We start from the raw sequence: 22,146 nt of genomic DNA, 5'->3' as shown, positions 1-22,146 counted from the left end.
CACTCACACCGTGTCCATCAGCTGGGCTGGCTGCAATCTCAGAGTGCCTCTTGGGGCCAGGCAGGCCTGTATGTGAGTGACATGGCCGGGAGGGTGCTGGGGGCATATGGGTGGGCACCTGGATCCCAACGAAAGGGGCAGTGGCTGCCCAGCTCCAGTAAATGGCTGCCATGCAGAAAAATGGGCACTGTGTTGCCAAACCTTCTGATTATCTAAGAGAAGTGGGAAATTTGGATTATAGTCACACAGTCTCAGTTGCTTTTATTGTTGGTAAAGAAAGCAAATGATAGCTTTTTTTTTTTTTTTTTTTTTTTTTTTTTTTGAGAACTATGTGGGCCAAACAAAACATGTTTATGGGCCGGCCAGTTTGGTCGTCGTTCTGCCACCTGTGCAGGCACATCACTCACAGAACGGTGGCCCCCCTAAGCATCCTTTCAGGGTCTTGAGGTGAGTGAGTCCAGGAAGACAGCTTTGTAAGGAGAAGGGAGTGGGAAGTGCCCAAATTCCTAAAATAGACTTGGATTCAGGAACTAGAAAACTCTCCTCAGCTGGATCCTGCGTCTCTAGACAATCATTCAGGATCTACCAGCTGATGTTGCTAATGGGTTAGGAAAGCGACACATGGATTCTGGACTTCATCTGCCCCCAACTTTCTAAGTGACCTTGGACTATTCTCTGCCTTTCTCTGTGCCTTAGTCTCCCCATCTGTACAATGATAGGATTAAATCAAATATTTTCTGGGGTCTTTTTAGTGCTGACTGACTGTCACCCTCTTATGCTTATTCCAAAGTCATTGTACCCAATATTCATTGTGCGACTCCTAGGAATTTTCAGGTAGGGTTTCACTTTCAAGAGTGAGTTTCCTTCTCCATTCCAGAAACTTTATTCTTTTCAACAACATGTTGAGCAACTTTGGTGACAGACACTGAGTGGGAATGGGGATAAAGTGACTAGGACAGGTGAGGTCCCTGCTCACAATGGGTCTCACATCCCACTGGAAGAGGCAGAAAAGACGGGGGTCATCTGCCTTCCTTCTTATCCACATGGCGGGTGGTTAGCTTGACTCGTTAGCTGGGTTGGTTTAGCCAGTGTCCATCTTTCACGACTCAGCTGAACTATTACATCCTCCAGGAAACCTTCCCTAAGAAATTCCCCCATCGCCTTCCACCTGGTGCCCCATGACTCAGAACTTGGTTCTGATTGGTCTAAAAAAGGGTTTCTCGACCTTGGCACTATTGGCATATGAGCAATTATCTGGCTGGGGGGGAATCTGTTCTGTGCATTGTAGGATGTTTAGCAGCATCCCTGGCCTTTGCCCACTAATGGCAAGAGCACTCCCTCCCCACCCCCACACACAAAATTATGACAGCCAAAACTGTCTCTAAATGTCCCTTGGAGGGCAAAATCACCCCCAGTTGAGAACTTTTGGTCTGATACAATCAGGGTGGCTCCATTCCTTTGCCAGTGATGGTCTAGTGTGAATGTGGTCATGTCTTTAGGTGACGGCTAGAGCAGTGGCAGCTATCTTGGGTCCATGAGGTGAGCCCACCTGAGCATGGAGCCAGTCCTCTGAGGATGATAGAGTAGATGGTAGAGAGTGGCTCCTTGACAACACTCTTGAGTCCCTCAATGATGGGTAACCCTATCTCAGGACTTTTTGTTATGTGGCATAATAAATCCCCTGATTGTCTGAGCCTCTTTTAGTCAGCATTTTCTACCTTTTGAAACAAGAGCATTGCTAACTGATAAATCACAAATCATACTTCAGACTTTATCTTAAATGTCAACCTCCTCAGGGAGGCCTCCCCTACCCGCCAATGAGAATTAGTTCTTTTTATTCTGAAGTTTTCTTTGGTGGCATTTATGCCAATTTATGCTTATATTTTGTGTGTCTACTAAGGCCTGTTTTCCTCCAGTAGAACATGAGCTTCACGAGGACAAGGACCTTGTTTGATCTTTTCTTTCACTGTACCCAGTGGCTAACACAGTTCCTGGCACATAGTAGGCTCTCAATAAATATTTGTGGAATTAATGAATGCATGAAATAAATGGGGAAATGAATGAAAAGGTGGATGTATGAATGAATGGATGGATAAATGGATGGGTGGATGGGTGGATGGGTGGATGTATAGATGGATGGCTGGATGGGTGGATAAATGGATGGATGGATAGAGATATAAAAGGGTATACATGCGTTTGCAGCTCTACTTTGATGTAAAATTCTCCACAAGCTTGCAAACTCCAAAGTCGAACCAGAAGAAAAGGGAAGCCCCCCAGCCCCCCAAAAGCATCTCATACAGTGCTAAGGAAGAAAGCCTGTGAAATCATATCACCTGCCTTGAACCCCACAGCAGGCAACATCAGGGTTATTTGAGAAGTGGTGCCATATGCCAGGCACAGGAAGAACAGAATCAAGAAGAACAGCACAGATCTGGAGTAGCATCCCTGGGCAAGTGGGGCCGTGGGAATAGATGCTTGGCTTTGACTAAGTGAAATCTGATGAAATGTGGAGTATCTTTATAGCAGAGGCAGGTGGGGAAGCTCTGCCCAAAGCCCCCACCGGGATAGTGAAGGGTTATAGAATTTCATGGTACAGATGAGGAAACCATCTGGGGTTCCTGGGGTTCCTCAGAAAAGTAGCCCTAGACCCCCTCTGGGCATGTACCACATACTATGATGTAGCTGAGGGAGCCAAGAGCTGTGTGACCTTGGGCAAGTCATTTCACCTCTCTGAGCCTCCATTTCTTCACCTGGATAATAGCGATGATGATGCTACTTGTATTCAGCAAGGTTGTGGCATGGTTTCAATGATGTCTCACAGGCAGAACACGTGGGCACCAAGTGGTGCCTTGTCATCAAGATGGAATCCTCTTCTTGTCTCTAGCTGGGATACTTGGGACGGCTGCCTGGGGGAGGTATTCTGCAGGTTCTCAACTCTGTAGGAACAAGACTTCAGGCAACTCCTTGGGACTGGGTGTTGAAATATGTTCTTGAAATCTTTCCTGAGATGTCCAGAAAGACAACATGGGGCTATCCATGCTGGGGATACTTCCTAATTTGTGTGTTTTCCCCTCCTAAAACTCCCTTGCCACAGAATGCTTCTCTTGATCCTTTTAGAAATAATTTGATTGGGATATAATTCAAACTCCATAAGATTCACCCATTTAAAATATACAGTTCACAGAGCTGTGCAACCATCACCACAATCTAATTTAAGAGCATTTTCATCACCCCAAAAAGAAACCCTGTACCCATTGGCAGTCTCTCTCCATCCCACCCTCCACTCAGTCCCTGGCAACAGCTAATCTGCATTCTGATTCTGTAGATTTACCTATTCTAAACATTTCCCATAAATGGAATCACATTACATATAACTTTCGTGACTGACTTCTTTTACTTAACATAATGTTTCCAAGGTTCAGCCATGATGTAGCATGTATCAGTACTTCGTTTCTTTTTATGGGTAGATAATATTTTATTATGTGGATATACCACATTTTATTTATCCTTCATCGGTGGATGGACATTTGGGTTGTTTTCACTGTTTATTGTGAATAATGCTACTATGAACATTTAGGTACAAGTTTTTGTGTGGACATAGGTTTTCAATTCTCTTGGGTGTATACCTAGAAATAGAACTGATAGGTCCTTCCTATGGTGATTCGGTTTAACCTTTTGAGGACCTGCTCTCTTGGTCTCCCCCCAAACCAAGTTTTGTAATATAATTAAGGTCAGAGTCAACCCTGTGGATCAAAGCTTTTACCTCACAGCTGGACATTTCTCTACCTGAAGATTTTAAGGGATGCCCGAGCCTATAGCAAGAAATCATGGACTGAAATCCTGCTTCTGCCATTTCTAGGCTATGTGATCTTGAGCAGGCAACTAAACCTCTCTTAACCTCCATTTCCTCACCTGCAAAATGAGGACAAAAACAATTCCTGGCTAGAAAGACAATCATGACAGCTAAAATAAGGGAATGTGTGTGAGAATTCTTTGTAAAAGCTAAAAATAGCAGTAGAGATGTTATTCATCCGTCCAACATATATTTATCAAGGGCATATTATTCGCCGTGTACTATGTTACATGATGAGACATGATGGCGACCAGGGTAGACAAAGTATATGCCCTTTGATATTTTACGTTGTGGTCTTTTCAGTCTTAGATGGTGGCTAACTGCTCTATAATCCTGAGCAAACCGTGCTTCCTGTTCAAGCCTTGGTTTTACCACCAGTGAAATGGATAGGCTAGACCCATCCAGGTGCACAAGAATCCTGCTGCTTCTTCTTAGCCCATCAGTAAAACGGGCACAAGCGTCCCATACAATGCAGACTTCCAAATTCCAGGCAGCATCCTTTGGGGATAACAAGGGTGGACTCTTCCCAGCTGCTCAGAAGAGTCCAAGAGGACAGATCTGGGAAGGTGGTGCATCTGGGATGGACATGTGGACTGGTCCGAGATACCTTCCTTCCCTCTCACCTCCACATCTTCTGGAACTTAATAATAACATCATTCCCATGCAGCTCCTGGCTTAATTGGCATGATTCCATTACATCTGTTGGTTCTTTCCGATACTGGAACCAGCCTGGTGGTCCAGACCTGGCTGCTGGGCCGCAGCTGAGAAAGGGACCCCCCCCGGGAGTGTGTGTTCCTCACAAAGAACAAAGATGTAGGCAGCAACCTAAAATAGACATGGAAAAACACTGCTTTTTGTTTTCTCCCCTGGAAGGGTGGCTGAGTGATCCACGGCAGGGGACCTAGAACGTCTGTATTGAAAATACTGTTATTTTAAGACAGCCAGGGGAGGGAGCTGGGAGCTGGGGTTCTGGTGGAAGACACCACCTCTCACCCCTATGTGCACTCAAGGCTGGGGTTTGACCCCAAGAGAACCCTGAGCCAGAATCAAGGATGATTCTCACTCCCGCTTTGCCACACCACTACCAACTCCAATTCTGTCCTCTTCCTTCCTCTAGAGTCTTCTGTGGCTCCCCATTACTCTCAGGATAAAGTCAAAGTGACTTGGCAAGGCATTTCAAGCATTCCCACTTCTTGCCCCAAATACCTTTGCTGACTTCTTCCCATGCCAGACTGCTTACTGACAATCCCAGAACTCGTCCTACATTTTCATGCCTCTGGGCCTTTGCTTATCCAATGCCTTCATCTAGAATGCCTGGATTAGCCCAGAAACTCAATTCTAACTGTATGAAGCCAAAAAGGGGGGGGAGGGGGACAGAGAAGATTGATTGACTCGTAACCAAAAAGTCCAGGGGTACATGGCTTCACACATGACTGATTCCGGGTGCTCAAACTATATTGTAAGGTTTCCATTTTCCTCAGTTTTCTGGGCCTTTTCTCTTGTGTGGGCCTCACTCTCGGGCAGCTCTACAAGTGGTGGCACAGATGGCCCTCAGCAGCCCCAGGCTGGCATCCAGCCAGCATGGCAACTCCAGTAAGTACCAAGAAGAGCCCTGCAATTGACATATGTCGGCCTGGATTGTGCCATATGACCACCCCTGAACCAACCACTGTGGTCATGAATAGAAGGCTCTGTTCAGCCAGCTCCAGGCCACATGCCACACCTGGAGCCATTTCCTGGGGATCAGAGGAGGGATGGTTCCCAGGGAACAATCAGGGAGCTGTCACAGATAAAGGCTGAGTAGATGCTGGGCAGTTAGAAACAGCAGGTGTCCACACAATTCCCATAGCCCTTATCTACATTCAGTCAATTCTAGCTTTAAGCAAATGGCACTGGAATACAGATAGAAGGGAGAAGAATGGTTAGAAACTCTTCTGGGCAAGACTCATCCTCTGGTCTTAGTTTACTTACCTGAGAAATAAAAATGTTGGCCCTGAGGCTTTGTCCATGGTCTTTCCTGCTTTGCCATAAAATGAATTACAGCAAAACAGCCCTTCCTTGCCTCCAGATTTCTGAGAAGAGACCTGATAAGTCAGGTCAGGGGTGGACTGTCATTAAGAGCCAGAGTGTGTTTTATTTTTTTCTTTCTTAGTTCCCACTTAATTGTGTCCTATTTTCTAGCCTCTGTGTTAAGCATTTTACCAGGTACATTATTTTATTCAACTTGCATCTTAACTCTCTGAGATTCCATATTACACATGAGGAGATGGAAGCTGTGATCAGGGAAATGAGACTGTAACCCCATCTGCTTGACTCTTTTTTTAAATTTTGTTTTGTTTTTCGTGGCTGGCTGGCGCAAGGATCTGAACCCTTGACCTTGGCGTTATCAGCACTATGCTCTGAGTGAGTTATGAGTGAGCTATCCAGCCAGCCCTTGACTCTTAACCACTATGCTCTACTCTCTCCATCCTAAACCAAAGGCTCTTAGAAACCCCAGACTGGAGATCTGGGTTGCAGGCACAGAGACTCTCACAGGCAGAACATGGCAACAGAAATGAACGAAAGGGCCATGTGGGGCCTTTGGCAGACATTGTTCATGTTCCAGCCAGTTGCTGTTACATGTGTAAGAATGTGTAGCTGATCTTCCAGTTTTTCAACATGAATTGAAAATTAGGATTTTAAAATGAAATCTCCCAAGTTTATAAATGTTAGCCACTAATTTAATTTTTTGAAACACTACTTAGACCAAACAGAACCTATCTGTGGGCTAGATTCAACTTACAGGCCACCAGTTTTCAGCTTCTCTTGTCTTGCTACAGATGGGGGAAAAAAAGTCACAGTATATGTTATATATAATATATATATGGCCTTATCCTTGAGGCTGAATTGGGTGCTTCTTCCTAGGATAGTCTTGATAGTGTCCCTCTGAGAAGGTGACATTTGAGGAGAGACTTAAAGGGAGTGAGGGAGTGGGGTGATGGCTATCTGGGGAAAGAGCTTTCCAGGCAGATAGAAGAGCAAGTGCAAAGGCCCTGAGGCAGGAAAGTGCCAGTATGTTCAGTATGTTTGAGGACCAGCAACAAGCCTAGTGGGCTAGAGTGGGTGGGGTAAAAGGGGGAGGGTAGAAGGAGATGAGGACAGAGAGATAATCAAGTCCAGTTCTATAAATAGGGCCTGTAGAACCCTGATTCTAATTCAGAATGAACAACCACAAGGACAAATTGATGAATGAATGAATGAGTTCCAAACTGCTTTCACTGGAACTTTCATATTTGGTGTTAGTGTGTGGGTGTGGCTGATTCGTCCTAGGTTCTGAAATCTACAGAATAATTCTGGAAGATGATCTGCAGTTAAGTTAACACACCCAAGTTGCTGTCAGTCTTTAGATGTTGTCATGGCACTTGGTTAGAAGCCTCTTTGTGAGAATGGCCATGGAAGAGAGAGACAGACAAACCAAGAACAACGACAGGAAGAGATGGTGTTCACACAAATACCCATCACATCAAGTATGCTCATCCCAGCAAGCCAAGGACCCCAGGCCTCCATAGCAGACTGTGACCTGGACAGTGAGCCCATGGCACTTCCTTATCACCAAGTCCTCACCACCCTCCCATCAGCCCTTGGGGAACCCCTTGGTGATGCCATGTGGCAGGCCTGCCCTTGTCCTCGACTGCCCTCAGCCCATGAGACTATCTTCTGCCCTGGTTCAGGTGCTGGCATCCCAACTGCTGGCAAGTGACTTGGGTGGAGTTGCCATGGCGACCCTCAGGCATGGATTCCCAGAGATGCTCTTTGCATCCTCCCCAGCCTGCCAGTGCTGATTGCTGGGGGAGAGCGTGACTCACCATTAAATATATCGTGGCTGTCCCAAATTGGCTGCTCAGTCCCAGCAGCCGGATGTAGTGACAGGCAGCATCTGGGGGGTGTGGGTTTGGGAGGCTGAGAGGCACGACCTTCTGTGTATCTTTGGGGCCTTCAGCTCTTGGCATTCCCCACTGTTTCCTTCTCCAATTCCCTACTCATATCTCCTGTCTTTCCCAATCTGTCTGGGTTTCGATCATAGCTCTGTCACTTATTAGCTGTGTGATCTTAAACAAGAAACTTCAATTCTCTGGGCCTCAGAGTCTTCATCTGTAAAGTGGGGGTGATGTGAGTACCAACTGTCAAGAACTATGAAGGGAGGGTCTGGGATTTTGCCTTGCTTGCAAGCTAATGAGTTAGGCTGCACAGTTTTATGCATGCTGGCAGAAGACACGAGACTCCTGGATCAGAGACAGATGACGTTATTACTCACAGCACTGTAGGCATCATGAGCTTCATATTTGCGTCAGTTCTCCTTGTCCCCCAAGTTCCATGAGAGCAATCACAGTGACCCACATGGATCCTGAACACATAGCAGATTTGTGTCCCAACTGTGGATCCTGGAGCTAAGGAAACCCCCAGTCTTATAATGGAGCCACTGGCCATCTTGCCAGTCTCTGCCCAGAGGGAGACATTATCTGTATTATCCTGGTTGGGAAACAGCTCTGCCTTCCACCCTCTGCCCCAGAGGGAGATACTATTTCTGTCTTCCAAGGCTGTCTGCTATACAGACATCTTGAGAAGGCAGTCAAGAATAAAGCTCTCAGTGTCTCTTGCTCGGAAGCTCGGAGGCTCATCCATGGTATCGTGTGTACCAGTACTCCATTCCACTCTATTGCTGAGTAGCACTCCATCATATGGATATGCCACAGTTTTATCTGGGGTGAAAAATTTCACAGGGTTCCCAAGAGGACTTTCCAAGATAATGCTGATGGAAGCTCCTGTGCACTGTCAAGTGCAGAGCCGTCATTGACTATTATTGCTCAGATCACTCATTAACACACCTTGAGCCTTCTTCCATTGTCATGGCCCTTTGGGGAGCTCTAGCAAACAAAATAAGAGAGAAGGACAGTTTGGCAGGCAGAGTTTTAGAGACTTTTAAAATCACTTAACAAAGCCACTTCCATGAAAGAGAGGCAAAGAGTCAATCCAAGCTCTACTCCAAGAAAAAGGGGCATTCATGAAGGTTTTGTAGACTGAACATCTCATGACTCTTCCCAGTTCCATCTCCCTGGCAGCCTCCACACAATAAATAAGGGGAGAAGAGCAGAAAGAGAGGTTTCTGGTGTTTTTTCTATATGTCAGCCTTATTTCTTTTGATATTCCAAATAGGACTATAGTACCAGAGAACTCCATATTCCATGGAAAATACCTAAAATCCTGAATAAGAGGAAACATCTATTCTCCACTTTTGCCAACTTTACCCTGGACCATGGAGGCATGTTTGATTAACAGAGGATTCTCTCAAATAGGGAAGAGTTCCAGATTGTTTTCAGCTATTCTGAAAGAGGTAGAAGAGGCTAGGGAGAGCCAGGGGTAAGTCAGCAGATGAAGTTTTCTGACCTGATTTATTAACCCTCCTTAAAATAACCCCCTCTATTATTACTAAAGTCCTGCATCTGGATTTTGGGTCCCTGCAGGACCCAGGAAATATCTTCCAAGTTGGGAAGATGTTCTGTTTATTGCTGCATAACAGAAACACCCCCCCCAAAACTTAGTGGTTTAAAACAAAATCAATCACTTATTTGCTCATGAATCTGCAATGTGGGCAGGGGTCTGGGGGGCTAGCTCACTGCTCTGCCCATGGCATCAGCTGGGGTGGCTCAACTGGGGCTCACTCGCATGGCTGGACAGTTGTTGCTGGCTGTCAGTTCCTCTCTGTGGGGTGGCTTGAGCTTCCTCACAGCATGGTGTCTGCACGCTAAGAGTGACCACACCAAGAAACAGGAAATGAAAGATGCCATTTTCTCAAGGTCTCAACTTCATGTTGGCCAAAGTTGATTTGAGCCAAATTTCATTTTGCCTCGTAGGCCAAGTGTGAAGCTGGTCCCTAGCCTATGTGTCCTCTGTCCACAGGACAGTGTCCCTGCCCTGCCCCACAAGGGTCTGTGTACTTGGAAATCCAAGCCTTCTTGCCTAGCCTTGGTCAACTGTCTTCTCAGACCTGGGGAGACCCACAAGTGAGTCAGCAGGACATTGCGCACGTTACTGCATTAGGCCCTTAGAGCACCTATATTAGTGGAATCCTGAGAATGTTTCCAAATACGTCTTCCATTGCCTCTCACTGAAGCTTTTAGGAGAAAATGCCAGAGCTCTCTGAATGTCTTTCAGGAACACACTGATGGTGAGTTGCAACTCCAGCCTGAGCTCATCTGCTGCATGACTGGCCACCTTTGCCATTTGGATGACCAAGAATCCTTGGGTTTTCAGGCCCTGGCCAGCAGGCCCATGCTTATCCGCATGCCTGCCTTAACAGCAAATTTCCAGAGGATTTACTGGGGTCCTCTGAAGATCTTTTCTTAGATTCTAGGTGAGAAAACCAGAGTTTGAGGGTTGACTTCTCTTAGTGGCTGTGGGACATTAGGAAGGCACATCACTTCTCTGAGCCTCTGTTTCCTTTTCTGGCAGACAGGGATACTATTCAAGGATATCTTGAGGATTAAACAAGGCATTGAATATAATGCACTCAACATAATGCCTCACCCATAATAGCTGCTCAGTTAATGGTAATTATCATTATTATGAAATATTATTTTCTGCATAGTAATGGGTTCCTTTTTTTGTTTGGAAATGTGAGACAACACCAGGGAAAGCCAACTTTGCACAAGATTTCATTTGCTATTTACAAAGAAATAATCCCTGGTTCCTTTCTGCTTGTCTATAAACCATGCATTTGGAGCAAGATTTCACTGTACAAATATTCTGTTGCATTCCAAAATTTCTCATCATGTTTGTTTGACTGCCTTGAAGAAATGGAGTATACTTTCCCTCCAACCACAAAAATAGACTGACTAATGGATGGTGTCCCTGCAGTCACTTGGACATGCAGCCAGCAGATAAACTGCCCAACCCACAGTGGGATGCTGGGTTTGCATTTCTTGGAAAGAGATCCATTAGGCATTTCAGAGCCCATCGGCCCAGTCAGAGTCCTGAAGAGTCTTTCTGAAGACCTGGAATTCATCCATTTATTCTTCCAACAAATCTTTATTTAGTACCTACTGTGCATTAGCCCCTTGCTAGGTGCTGAGGATACAGCAATCAAGACAAAGGACAAAGACTCGTGGCTCATGAAGCTTGCACTCTAGAAGGGAGAGAAGAACAATAAACAATAAGACGCAATGAAGTATGTACTCTCTATCCGTAGATGTAATAGTCGGGAGTAAGGGCACAGGTATTGCTGGGGGGTGGGTGCCATTTGAAATAGAGTGGCCAGAGAGAGTCCTTCTGGGGATGTGACATTTAAGCAGAGACCTGAAAGAAGTGAGGAAAGGAGACCAGCGTGTATTTGGGGGTGGTACGTTCTGGCAGAGGGAACAGCAAGTGCAAAGGCCCTGAGGCTGGAGGGTGCCTGTCATGTTCCAGAAGCAGCAGGGAGACCAGTGTGGCTGGAAGGGAGGGAGCAAAGGCCACAGAGGCAAGAGGGGCCCAGCCAGGCCAGGTCTTGTAGCCACTGTAAGGACTTTGGCTTTTGTTCTCAGTGCATGGGGGTGTTTTGAGCAAACAACACTGACCCAGCCTGGCGTAGGTGCTAACGGGATCCTCTGGAGGAATGTGGCGAAGGGACTGTGTTTTACTGTAGGGGCCAAGGTGGAAGCAGGAAGATAGTGGCCCAGGGCATGTCCTTGTGGGTGGTGAGAGGTGGGCACTCAGTTATCTGCTGAAGGCTGATCTGGCAGGTCTTGCTGGCACATTAGATTTTCCAAGGGTCCCTGTTGCTGGTGGCTTGACCTGTCTCCCTCGTCACCGGGTTCAGAATGATAATCTAGACCAGAGTCGCCTGGCCTCTTCCCAGTGCTCTGTCCACCTGGCAAGAAGGGGCCTCTCCATCCAAGCTCTGGGCACTGAGGCAACAAGTGAGGCCCACCCTGGTTTTCCCACGTGGTGTCTCAGAGAGAGCTCTGGATACTAGGTATGACACTTCCCAGCTTTGTGACCTTAGACAAGTCCCTTCCACACTTGGAATCTCAGTTTTCCTGTCTGTAAAATGGAGATTATGGAACCAACCCTGCTACCTCCCAGGGCAGTCGTGGGAATCAGGTTAGCTACAGGCCGGGTGTGAGCTTTGAAGACAGTGCAGGGTAATGCTCATGAATGGGTTAAGAACTTATACATTATTAATAGCATCATTTTGTCATTTGTACTGTCATGTGGGCTGTTGGGAAACACTGACCTTGATTCAGGTTGGGCCATGGCCACGGCTAAGTCAACATCTCTCACTTTGATACGGTGGCTAAAAATCCTGAGATCTTGAGTTGTGCAGAACTGGGTAGAGCTCCCAGGTCAACTCTGTGAGGTGTTGTTTCCAGAAGAGGCAGCTGAAAAACAACAGATGTGTCTCCCCCATCCCTCCCTGTCCCCCTCACTCACCTCCCCTGTCGTATCAGCAAGACCAGCCTTACAGGCTGGGAATTCTCTCTTGCCCACATTCAGCAGGAGCCAGATTCTCAGGGGCAGGACTGGCCCCAGTGAACTAGTCTTGGTCCCCTGGGAGCGGCTAAATGTGGGACTGCGGGCTGTCGCTCTTCCTGAGAACTCGGGTTTACTGTCCCTGTTCCTGGAGGCTTCCTTGTCTCTCTCCACACCAAAGGACAACTGCGACAGGGTTCCTCGGGCCAAGAAAAGCCTGGGAGACTTCTATTTTTTGAGACTCTTGAAATATTAACTTACGAAGGAAAAAAAAAACAAACAAAAAAAAAGGCATACCTAAAGCTGTGATACATTTAAAATGTCAAATTGAACAAATTGAATTCATGCTTTTGACCCACTTGCACAAAATGACAACACAACGTAAGTGCGAGGCTCACAAGATAACCACAGAGTTTACTCTATTTATTTATTATTTCTATTTTGAATTCATGGTGTTCTCTAAGAGCAACTCAGTAAAGGTGCAAGAGCAGCGCTGCTGGTGAATGTCGTCTTTTTCCGTTGCTATTGCTCTGCTCCTGTTTGTGTACGTAACCCATTTAGAGATAAGGTCAAAATTCTAAAAATACTGGAGTGTTAGTTTTTTGAATAGATGATATATTTTTCTAGAATGAAAGTCAAAGCATTCAAAAGGGCACACAATAAAAAATCCTCTCCCTCCCTGTCCCCCAGTCCTCCCCAGAGTCAGCCACTGTTATTGATTTCTTGTGATTCCTTCCAGAAATAATGTATCCACATATAAGTAAATCCATATATATACATATTCTTTTTTCTTTGTTTTATTGAAATGGGAGCTTGTAATACACATTGTTCTCACCTTGCCGTGTTTGCTAACAGTCTACCTCAGGATGGTTCCCTATTTGTGAATATTGAGCCACCTCTGTCCTTTTTCACAGCTGCATAGTATTCCATTGCATGCATAGCCCACTGCTGATGAACATTAAGGTCGTTTCCAAACTTTTTGGTCTAATGAACAATGTTGCAATGAATAATTTTATACCTATATCATGAAAGCTCTTATTTAAGATCCTTAGAAATTAGGAGATCTGGGTGGAATGGTGCCCCTGCCTTTTGCCCACCACCAACCCCTCCCTGGAAGCTGAGGCTTGATTGAGGACAGCCACCAGAGAATGGGGGAAGAGCATCCAGGCAGAGGGAACCACAGTGCAAAGGCCCTGGGGCGGAATGAGCTTGGTGTATTGGGAGAACAGCAGGAGGGCCATTGTGGCTGTAGTGGAACATGGGTGTGGAGAGTAGTAGAAGGTGAGGTTAGAGAGGCCTTTGGAGGACAGGTGAGACAAGGTGAGGTGGGAGGGAGAGAATGACTGAAGCCACATATATGATAAGCAAAAAGATGTTATATTACAAGAGTCAGGCATGGCCCTCCCCTGGCTTCTGGTTGCTAGAAAGACTGGCATCCCTCCCCTCCTGGGTCCCCCAGACCCTTCCCCAATGTCACTCATAGAGAGGAAAGAGACTTGTGCCCTGTTGTAGGGCTGGGACTCACCACCACTTCCCACCGCCCCAAGAGCCTCAATGGACTTGGCTCTGGCCTCTTCCAATACTCACTCTGGCCTGGGCCAATCACATTGTAGGAAGGATGGGAACTCACAGAGCTGAGATGGGGCTGGGCTCAGAATCCCCCATCGCTTCAGCCACCCTGGCCTCCGTGCTGTCCTCACGTGCCCAGGGCATCTGCTGCTCTCCGCACACTTTCCTCCTTCTGCATCACCACCCCTCTGTCTGTCTCAACTCAAAGGTCACCTTCTCAGGCTTCTTGCCCCATCCACCTACCCACCCTGCCCTATCTCCTCCCCATTAGGAGCTGCAGTAAAGCGTGGTGGTTAACAGCTTGCCTTCCAAAGACAGACTGCCTGAGTGGGGCCCAGCTGTGCCCCAGGCAGCTGTGAGCACCTGGTTTACTCTCCTTTCCTCATGGGGTGAGAGTAACAAGAGCACCTCCTTCTCAGGGCAGAGCAAGATTCAACAGGCACGTGCACAGAAACCACTCTAAACAGTGCCTGGCACAGAGGGGCCCCAAAAAGCCAAGTCAGTGGCTTTTCCAGCTTGTGCCAGTTTCTGTCTTAAACGACCTGTCCTTTTACGCATGTCACTGTGTTGTCTGTCTCGCCCTCTGAACCCTGAGCTCAGGAAGGGGTTGTTACCAGTTGGGCACAGCCCTGTGCCCCCAAGTGCTGTTGAAACAGACCTTGAAGGAAGGGCTAGAGTGAGCCCAGGCAAGAGTAGTGGGGGGAAAGCTCAGCCCACATGAGACCCCTTGGGCCAGAAGGGGGTTGGGGGAGCCCTTGGGGAGGCACGGACGGGTGTGTGGGAAAGGGGAGGGGTGTTAACAGGAGTCGGATCCTGTCCAGCCTTTGAGCCTCCGTGAGGAGTTTGGATTTATTCTGAAGGCACCGGGGAGCCAGAGAAGGCTCTAAAGCAGAGGAGTGACAACATTAGATCTTGTAGAAAAATCTGGGGGATTCTCTGGGAGGGGGGTTCAGAGGAGACAAGAGTGAGGGTGAAGCCAAATCAGAACATTATTGCCTTTTCTGAGTCAGATGGATTCTCTCGCTCTTCTTTTCTGCTTTCTCTGCTGTTTCTCTCTTTTTCTCTCTTTTTCTGCTGTCTCTGTCTTTCTCTCTCTCTCCTTCCCCTTCTCGTCTTTTCTTTCCCTCCTCCTCCTCCTCCTTCTCCTCATCTTTCTTTCTCTTTCTCTGTCCCCCTCTCTTTCTCTTTCCCTTTTTTCTCTCCCCTGCCCTTCTCTCCGATCATATCCTCTCCGGTACTCTCTCACCTTCTCTGCCTTCCTTCCCCCTCTTCCCTGAACACGTTCGTAATTCATCTCCCCGCCTCTGCTGGCCCTGGTGCCCTTTCTCTGGCACAGCTCATTATTTTAATTAAACTCTGGGATCTGTTTTACTAACCTGACATCTTGCTTAGGGAAACCAAAAGAGGAGTTGCCTGGGGCCAGGGAAGGGAAGGAGCCAGAGGATTGTGCAAAGGTTTCCATCCCAGGAAGGGGCCCAGCACTTAAAGGGGCAGCCGGACACAGTGGTTAGGGAGTGGAAGGCTGGGCCGGCTTCGAAGTTCCATCATTGGCTGGGGCGAGTGACTCAAATCTATAAAATGGGGATATTAATAGTTCTTTTCTTGTAGGATTTTCTGAGGTTCAAACTGAGGGTCATAAAATCAATTTAGTGGGTCAACCACCATTGAAAACACAGGAACGGAAAATGTCAGAGTGTATTGTCATGATTAGGATATGGACTGTGGGTGGTGCATTTATTTCAGGGGTGTGTGCTTGCTGGGTTGTTTTGAAACAGTCTTCATTACTCTGGTCCCCAGTCCAGAAAGCTTGAAAGCTACAATTAAAACACTTAGGAAAGTGCATGCTGTACATGCTGGTATTTTCCTGCAGTAGCAAGAAAAAAATTCCTGTCTATTTCCGAGCAATGTCAGTATTTTTTACCCCATTTTACACATAGGAGACCGAGGCTCAGAGAAAGAAGGCTGTCCTGAGGCCACATGACCACACTGAGCTGCCTGAATCCTGGCCTGACCCTGTCTGAGGACTGCCCGCATTCCCATCCAGAATGTTCTGGAGGTCAAGGGATAAATATCTGGCTGCCAATGGTGTAAGGAAGGCTCTGGGCAGCTAGGGCCTGGCAGGACTCAGGAGCCTCTGGGACTGGGCCACCCTTGGCTGTGGCCCCAGAGGCAGCACAAACCAGTAAGACACCTGGCCAAGTGGTTTTATCCCCATCCCCTGCAGTCACAGTAGTTAAGGAGGGAAACACCAGAGGGGAAAAGATTGAGGTTTTTCTGCTTCCTCTTGGGCTTTCCAGAAGCCAACAAGTTTAGGGAACATTTCCATATGGGATGGCTGAAGCAGGGCCGTGAGGAGGGGGTCGCCAGTGTGGCAGGGTCTGCAGACTGTGGGGGTTGTCAGGAGGATTTTGTGAGGCTGTGACAGGAACAAGGGCCTGGCTGAGAGGCAAGAAGCCTGGGGCCCAGCCTTGGTTCTTCTGTGGCGGGGCTGTGTGGCTGGGAGCAAGTTTCTTACCCTCTCTGGGCCTCAGCTTCCACATCTGTATAATGGGTATGGTGGCTGTGACGCTCTTTTTTTTTTTTTTTTTTTCACCTTTAGTGTATGGTATTTATTTATTTATTTTTTGGTGTCTTTTTTTTTTTTTTTTTAAATTTTATTTTGTCGATATACATTGTGGCTGATTATTGCTCCCCATCACCAAAACCTCCCTCCCTTCTCCCTCCCTCCCTCCCCCCCAACAATGTCCTTTCTGTTTGCTTGTCGTATCAACTTCAAGTAATTGTGGTTGTTATATCTTCTCCCCCCCCCGTTTTTTTTTTTTTTTTTGTGTGTGTGTGTGTGTGTGTGTGTGTGTGTGTGTGTGTGAATTTATATATTAATTTTTAGCTCCCACCAATAAGTGAGAACATGTGGTATTTCTCTTTCTGTGCCTGACTTGTTTCACTTAATATAATTCTCTCGAGGTCCATCCATGTTGTTGCAAATGGCAGTATTTCATTTGTTTTATAGCTGAGTAGTATTCCATTGTGTAGATGTACCACATTTTCCGTATCCACTCATCTGATGATGGACATTTGGGCTGGTTCCAACTCTTGGCTATCGTAAAGAGTGCTGCGATGAACATTGGGGAACAGGTATACCTTCGACTTGATGATTTCCATTCCTCTGGGTATATTCCCAACAGTGGGATAGCTGGGTCATATGGTAGATCTATCTGCAATTGTTTGAGGAACCTCCATACCATTTTCCATAGAGGCTGCACCATTTTGCAGTCCCACCAACAGTGTATGAGAGTTCCTTTTTCTCCGCAACCTCGCCAGCATTTATCGTTCAGAGTCTTTTGGATTTTAGGGCTGTGACGCTCTTTAGGGACCACACTACTCAGATGTCTCGAAAATGGTCCCGTGAGTCTGTGTTTCTGGCTCTTAGAGGTCTCTTCAACTTCTGCACTGGGGAAGGCCTTGTGTATCCATTCATCCAGCAAACATTTATTGAGCACCTATTGTTTACCAGGGAGCTGGAGATACATGGGGGATCAAGACAGACACAGTCCCTGTCCCCTCAGGGAACCTGTTCTAGTGTATGAGACAATTAACAAGTCAAGAAAGAAATGACCAGTGCTTTGAAAACCCTGGGTGAGGGTCACAGCATATTAAATGAAGGTAAAGTGGCTACTTTACCAGGGTGGCCAGGAAGGCCTCTCTGGGGGTGACATTTGAGCTGAGGCCTGAAGGATGAGAAAGAAAGAGACCTGCAGAGATCTGGGGGAGAAGTATTCCTGGCAGGGAGAATGGCCAGTGCAAAGGCCCTGAGGCTAGAGCCAGTTTGGGGCATTGGAGGAATTGGAGGCCAGGGTGGCTGATGCAGAGTGAGCTCAGGGGTGGAGGAGAGGTGAGAGAGGTTGCTGGACCAGATCAGGCAGGGCCTTGAAAGCTGTGGTGAGACCACTGGCTTTTATTCTAGGTGCAGTGGGATACCACTGGGGGGCTTTCGATAAGGGCAGTGACAGAATCAAGGTACATTTCGAAAAGATCTTTCTGAGTGGAGTATGAACTAGGACTGAGGGAGCTGCAGGGACACCAGTGAGGAGGCCACTGCAAAGTCCTTATGGGATATGTTGGTGGTCTGGACCAGGGTAGTGGTCGGGGAGGTGGGAAGAGGTGGTCAGATCCCAGGTCTATTCTGAAGGTGGAGCCCCCAGGATTTGTGGGTGGATAAACAGGAGTCAAGGAGGGATCTCGAGTTTGCATCCCGAAGATCTGGGAGGATGCAGATGCCATTTGCCGAAATAGGAGAACCCCAGTAAGGAGCAGATGGGAAGGAATCAAGAGCTCCACTTGGCCTTGTTGAGTTTGAGAGCCTGTGAGACATCCAAGTGTTGAAGCCAACCTCCTCCCACCTAGCCAGGCCCAGAGAGCCCAGAGAGTGGGTGGAGGGAAGCCTGCCTGTGGCAGAGATTAATTCCCACAATCCAGTTCTGTCTGCCTGTGGCCATCTGGGTCACCTGGACGGTGGGTCCTCAACCCTCTGAGCCTGTCAATTTACCCCTCAACCCCCAGTCCTACCCTTTTCAGTTCTCTGGACCCTGCTGCCCCAAGACCACTGAGGGAGTACCCCTCTTCCACTTGCCCCCATATAAACCCTAACTTTTCCTGCCTCTTCTCCTCTGCTCTTACTGTGTCTTCTGCCTAGAATTGCCTTTCCCCTCTTCCATTCTCACATATACACATTCTTCCCATCCTTTAGGTCAAGCCTAGAAGCCTGCAAGAAACCTTCCCAGTTCCCACTTAGAATAATAGGAACCATATTTTGAATGTCTACTATGTGCCAGACTCTCTAAAAATTACTTTATCTTTCTGATCTCATGCAATCATCAGAGACAGAGATTATCATTTCCATTTGACTGATGAAAAAGTTAAGGTTCAGGGAGGTGATGTCACTATTTTGAGGTCATATGAGAGAGTGGCAGAGTGGGGATTCACACTCTACACTTTCTGTTATGTTTTATAAAGCAACATAGGTACTCACTCTGCCTAGGGGACTCAGGGCCCCTCAAAGGGCATAGATTGAGTTAATTTAGTTTCTGCATCCCCAGAATCTGGAACAGGCTCTCCACAAATGCTTGCCAGATGGATGGATGAATGATAGATGAACCAATGAATAGATGAGTGGATGGTGGATGGATAGATAGATGGTGGGTGGGTGGGTGGATGGATGGATGGATGGAGTAGGAAAAGAAAGAGAGGTATGAGAGAGACAACTTCCAGCTGCAGGAAAAGAGGGAAATAGCGTACCCTTCCTCATTGCCTTTAAGGAAAGGCACACCCTTCTCCTTAAAGGAAAGCCCAGCCATCTACTCCATTCTCCCCATAGCCCATTGGTCAGAACATAGTAATGTGGCCATTCCTAGCTGCAAGGGAGTCTGGGAAACAGTCATTATCCTGCACAGCCATGTTTCCCACTAAACATCAGTGGATCTACAACTGTAAGAAAAGTAGAGAACAGATAGTGGGGGCCATACTCTGCCCCACATGATACTCCACCCAGTATTTTTTTACTTCATAGCACTTACCACAATCTGATATTATTTTGTTTGTTTGTTTGTTGTCTTGCTGTCTGTCTCCCACAGTAGAGAGTGAGCTCCATGAGGGTAGGAATCTTGACTGTCACATTCCCCATCAGTATCCCCAGCAGTACAAATGAATAAAATGAATGAATGAATGAAGACATGAAGACAACTCAAGCTTTTTCCTTCCACACCAAATTTTTTTCAGATTTTCTTTTTTTTGTCAACATCTGAGTGCACCCTTGGGGAGATGACAAACATGTGGCTGTCATCCTGCATGCTGCAGTGCTGAGAGGGTGGCAAGTCCTTATTCTAGAAACATACAGTTTAGCTGAATGTCATGTCAAAATAATGTAATAAAAATACCAAATATGAATGTGACAGAGAAGAGCTCTGGGGTTCAGGGAGGTTGAAGGTCCTTGCTGAGCTGGCAGCAGTCAGACCTAATTACTCAGGCATGCTCACCCCGACCAGGTGGGGTCAGTGCAAGAAACAGGACTGTAGCTGCTCTCCAGGGCTGCAGCTCAGGGGCTAATGGGCCCTAGACACCCCCTTCACTCCCTGGGCTCAGGGCCATCTTTCCCACCTGGCCAACCCGGCCTTTCACGCTTGGGCTCATATGGAGGCAAAAAGATGCTGGTTTTAGGAAATGAGGTCACTGGTTCTTGAAATGTAGTATAAACATCTGAGGCTTGGGGTGGCTTCAACAAGGCAGTAGAGTACCGTGGTGAGTAACATGGGCTCCGAGCCCAGCTCCGCCTGAGTTCACGACCATCTCTTGCAACATACACCAAATGGTCCATTAAGACCAAAATAGTTACTATCACTGCTGTGGGACCTTGTAAAAGCATCGTAGTCTCTCTGAGTTTCCTTTCCCTCATCTGAAAATAGGATACCTATCTTGTCAGGGTCCCATGAATTAATACATGCAATGTTTTAACATGAGTTAATACATTGAAAGCAGGGGTGGGCAAGCCAGGGCCCATGGGCCAAATCTAGCCTGTCTTTATATAGCCTGCACACTGAGAATGGTTTTTGCATTTTTCAAGTTGTTGAAATACACCAAAAGAAAAATATTCTTTCATGACCTGTGAAAATGATACGAGATTGAAATTTCAGGATCTGTGGAGGTGTATTAGAGCCACGCCTGTTCACTTGTTTGTCTATGGCTGCCTTTGCGCTCCCACGCAGAGTCAACTGGTTGTTACAGAGACAGTATGGCCCACGAAATTGGAAATATTTACCATCTGGCCTTTTACTGAAAAAGTTCGATGGCCCCTGGTCTAGAGAGCATTGCCTGGTGTGTACCAAGCCTGCATGTGTGTTAACTGTCTCCTTCTTCAGGCCATTAGGTAGGAGCTGTGGGGTGGGGACCAGACTGCATTTATTAGGCTCCAATGGTGGACTGCCCCTTGGACTAGCCATGTTATATCTGTCATCACCTTCACAACACTTTAGAGGTAGATGTGCCCATCCCCATTTTATAGATGCGGAGACTGAGTCTCTAAGAGGCACTGGGATTTGCCCCAGATTACCCAGTTGAGTAAGTGGCAGAGGTGAGATTTGAACCCATGGCCTTCTAGTTCCACTGACTGTCCCCTCTCTCCCTCACACACACACACCACCACCTGAGGTAGCTCTGGGAAAATGCCAGCAGCTGTGTCTCTAAGACTAGGCAGAGGAATCACCTGGAAAAGTTTGTTAAAAATGTGGATTCCTGAGTCCTACCAGAGACCTCCTGCATCATAATCTCTGGGGAAAGCCCTGGAATCCACATTGTTAGCAAATTGCCCCAGGGGATTTAATTGTCAGGAGTGGTTGGGGAGGAAGGGGTCCCCAGAGGTATAGCATCAGAGAAGGCTCCCTGAGGAAGGGTGGCTAAGGAGAAGTTGGACAGGTAAGAGAAAGGAGAGGACATTCCGGGCAGGGGAAGGTGCCTGAGCAGAGACAGGAGGGCAGGGTGAGGCTGGCATGTGCAGTGGGGTGTCACTCTGGGTCCCTCCAGACTCAGGGGCAGGCTACATACACGCCAGCGGGGTTACCAGGGTTGGGGTGACAGTCAGGTCCTCCCACGAGCCCTGGCATTCCTAAGAAATGAGGCAGCTCTTCCACTCAGGGCCCAGAGCCTTCTCTTCCTCTGGATTCTTAAGTAATTTGGAAGCTCCTCACCCTGGCCTTCAAATCCCTCTGTGAGCTGGCTCCTGCCTGCCTTTCCATCATCATCTAACCACTCTTTCCAAGCTGGCCACACAGGCCTCCTTTCTGACCCTCAACACACCTCGTTCCTGCCTCAGGGCCTTTGCACTTACTGAGTGCTCAGCGCTCAGCTTAGCAGGCTTCCTCTGAGGCGCTTTGCTTGACCAGTGGGCTCCCTCCCACCTGCACTCTCTCCCCATCGCCCGCTAACTTCCTCCCTGCCCTTTTAATCTGTTTGTTGGCTCCTCTGCAGCCTTGGGGACAGTGAATTTCTCCTTTACCCACTGCTCTGCCCCCAGAGCCCAGCCCATTGCCTGGCACACAGAAAGCACTCAGTACATGGTGACCGAATTGACATCAAATGTGAAATGTATCCAAGCCAGAGAAGGGCTGAACAGAGGTTCGGGGCTCCCCTCTTGGTTAAGCACTCAGCACCCAGGGGGCTGGGGGTTAAGGGTTTGGGATGATAACTTG

The 22,146-nt window shown here is 47.4% G+C and overlaps 1 protein-coding gene and 1 long non-coding RNA gene across 4 annotated transcripts in view; one reads left to right on the top strand and one right to left on the bottom strand.

Annotated features, from left to right (window-relative positions):
• The window catches only part of KCNB1 (potassium voltage-gated channel subfamily B member 1), a 95,769-nt gene that overhangs the window by 44,462 nt on the left and 29,161 nt on the right, over positions 1 to 22,146 (top strand). The gene's annotated exons all lie outside the window — the stretch shown is intronic.
• LOC134378232 (uncharacterized) lies at positions 10,577 to 15,364 on the bottom strand. 2 transcript variants are annotated; one of them, XR_010023621.1, is made up of 3 exons: positions 15,286 to 15,364; positions 12,105 to 12,249; positions 10,577 to 11,015 (listed from the first exon to the last, which is right to left on the bottom strand). It is a non-coding gene; the product is annotated as an uncharacterized LOC134378232 (long non-coding RNA). The 2 variants fall into 2 exon arrangements; XR_010023620.1 differs by lacking the exon at positions 15,286 to 15,364 and adding an exon at positions 13,971 to 14,122.

Source organism: Cynocephalus volans, chromosome 1 (genome assembly GCF_027409185.1).
Source record: "Cynocephalus volans isolate mCynVol1 chromosome 1, mCynVol1.pri, whole genome shotgun sequence".
NCBI lineage: Eukaryota > Metazoa > Chordata > Mammalia > Dermoptera > Cynocephalidae > Cynocephalus > Cynocephalus volans.
This window is presented reverse-complemented; position numbering and strand designations above follow the sequence as displayed.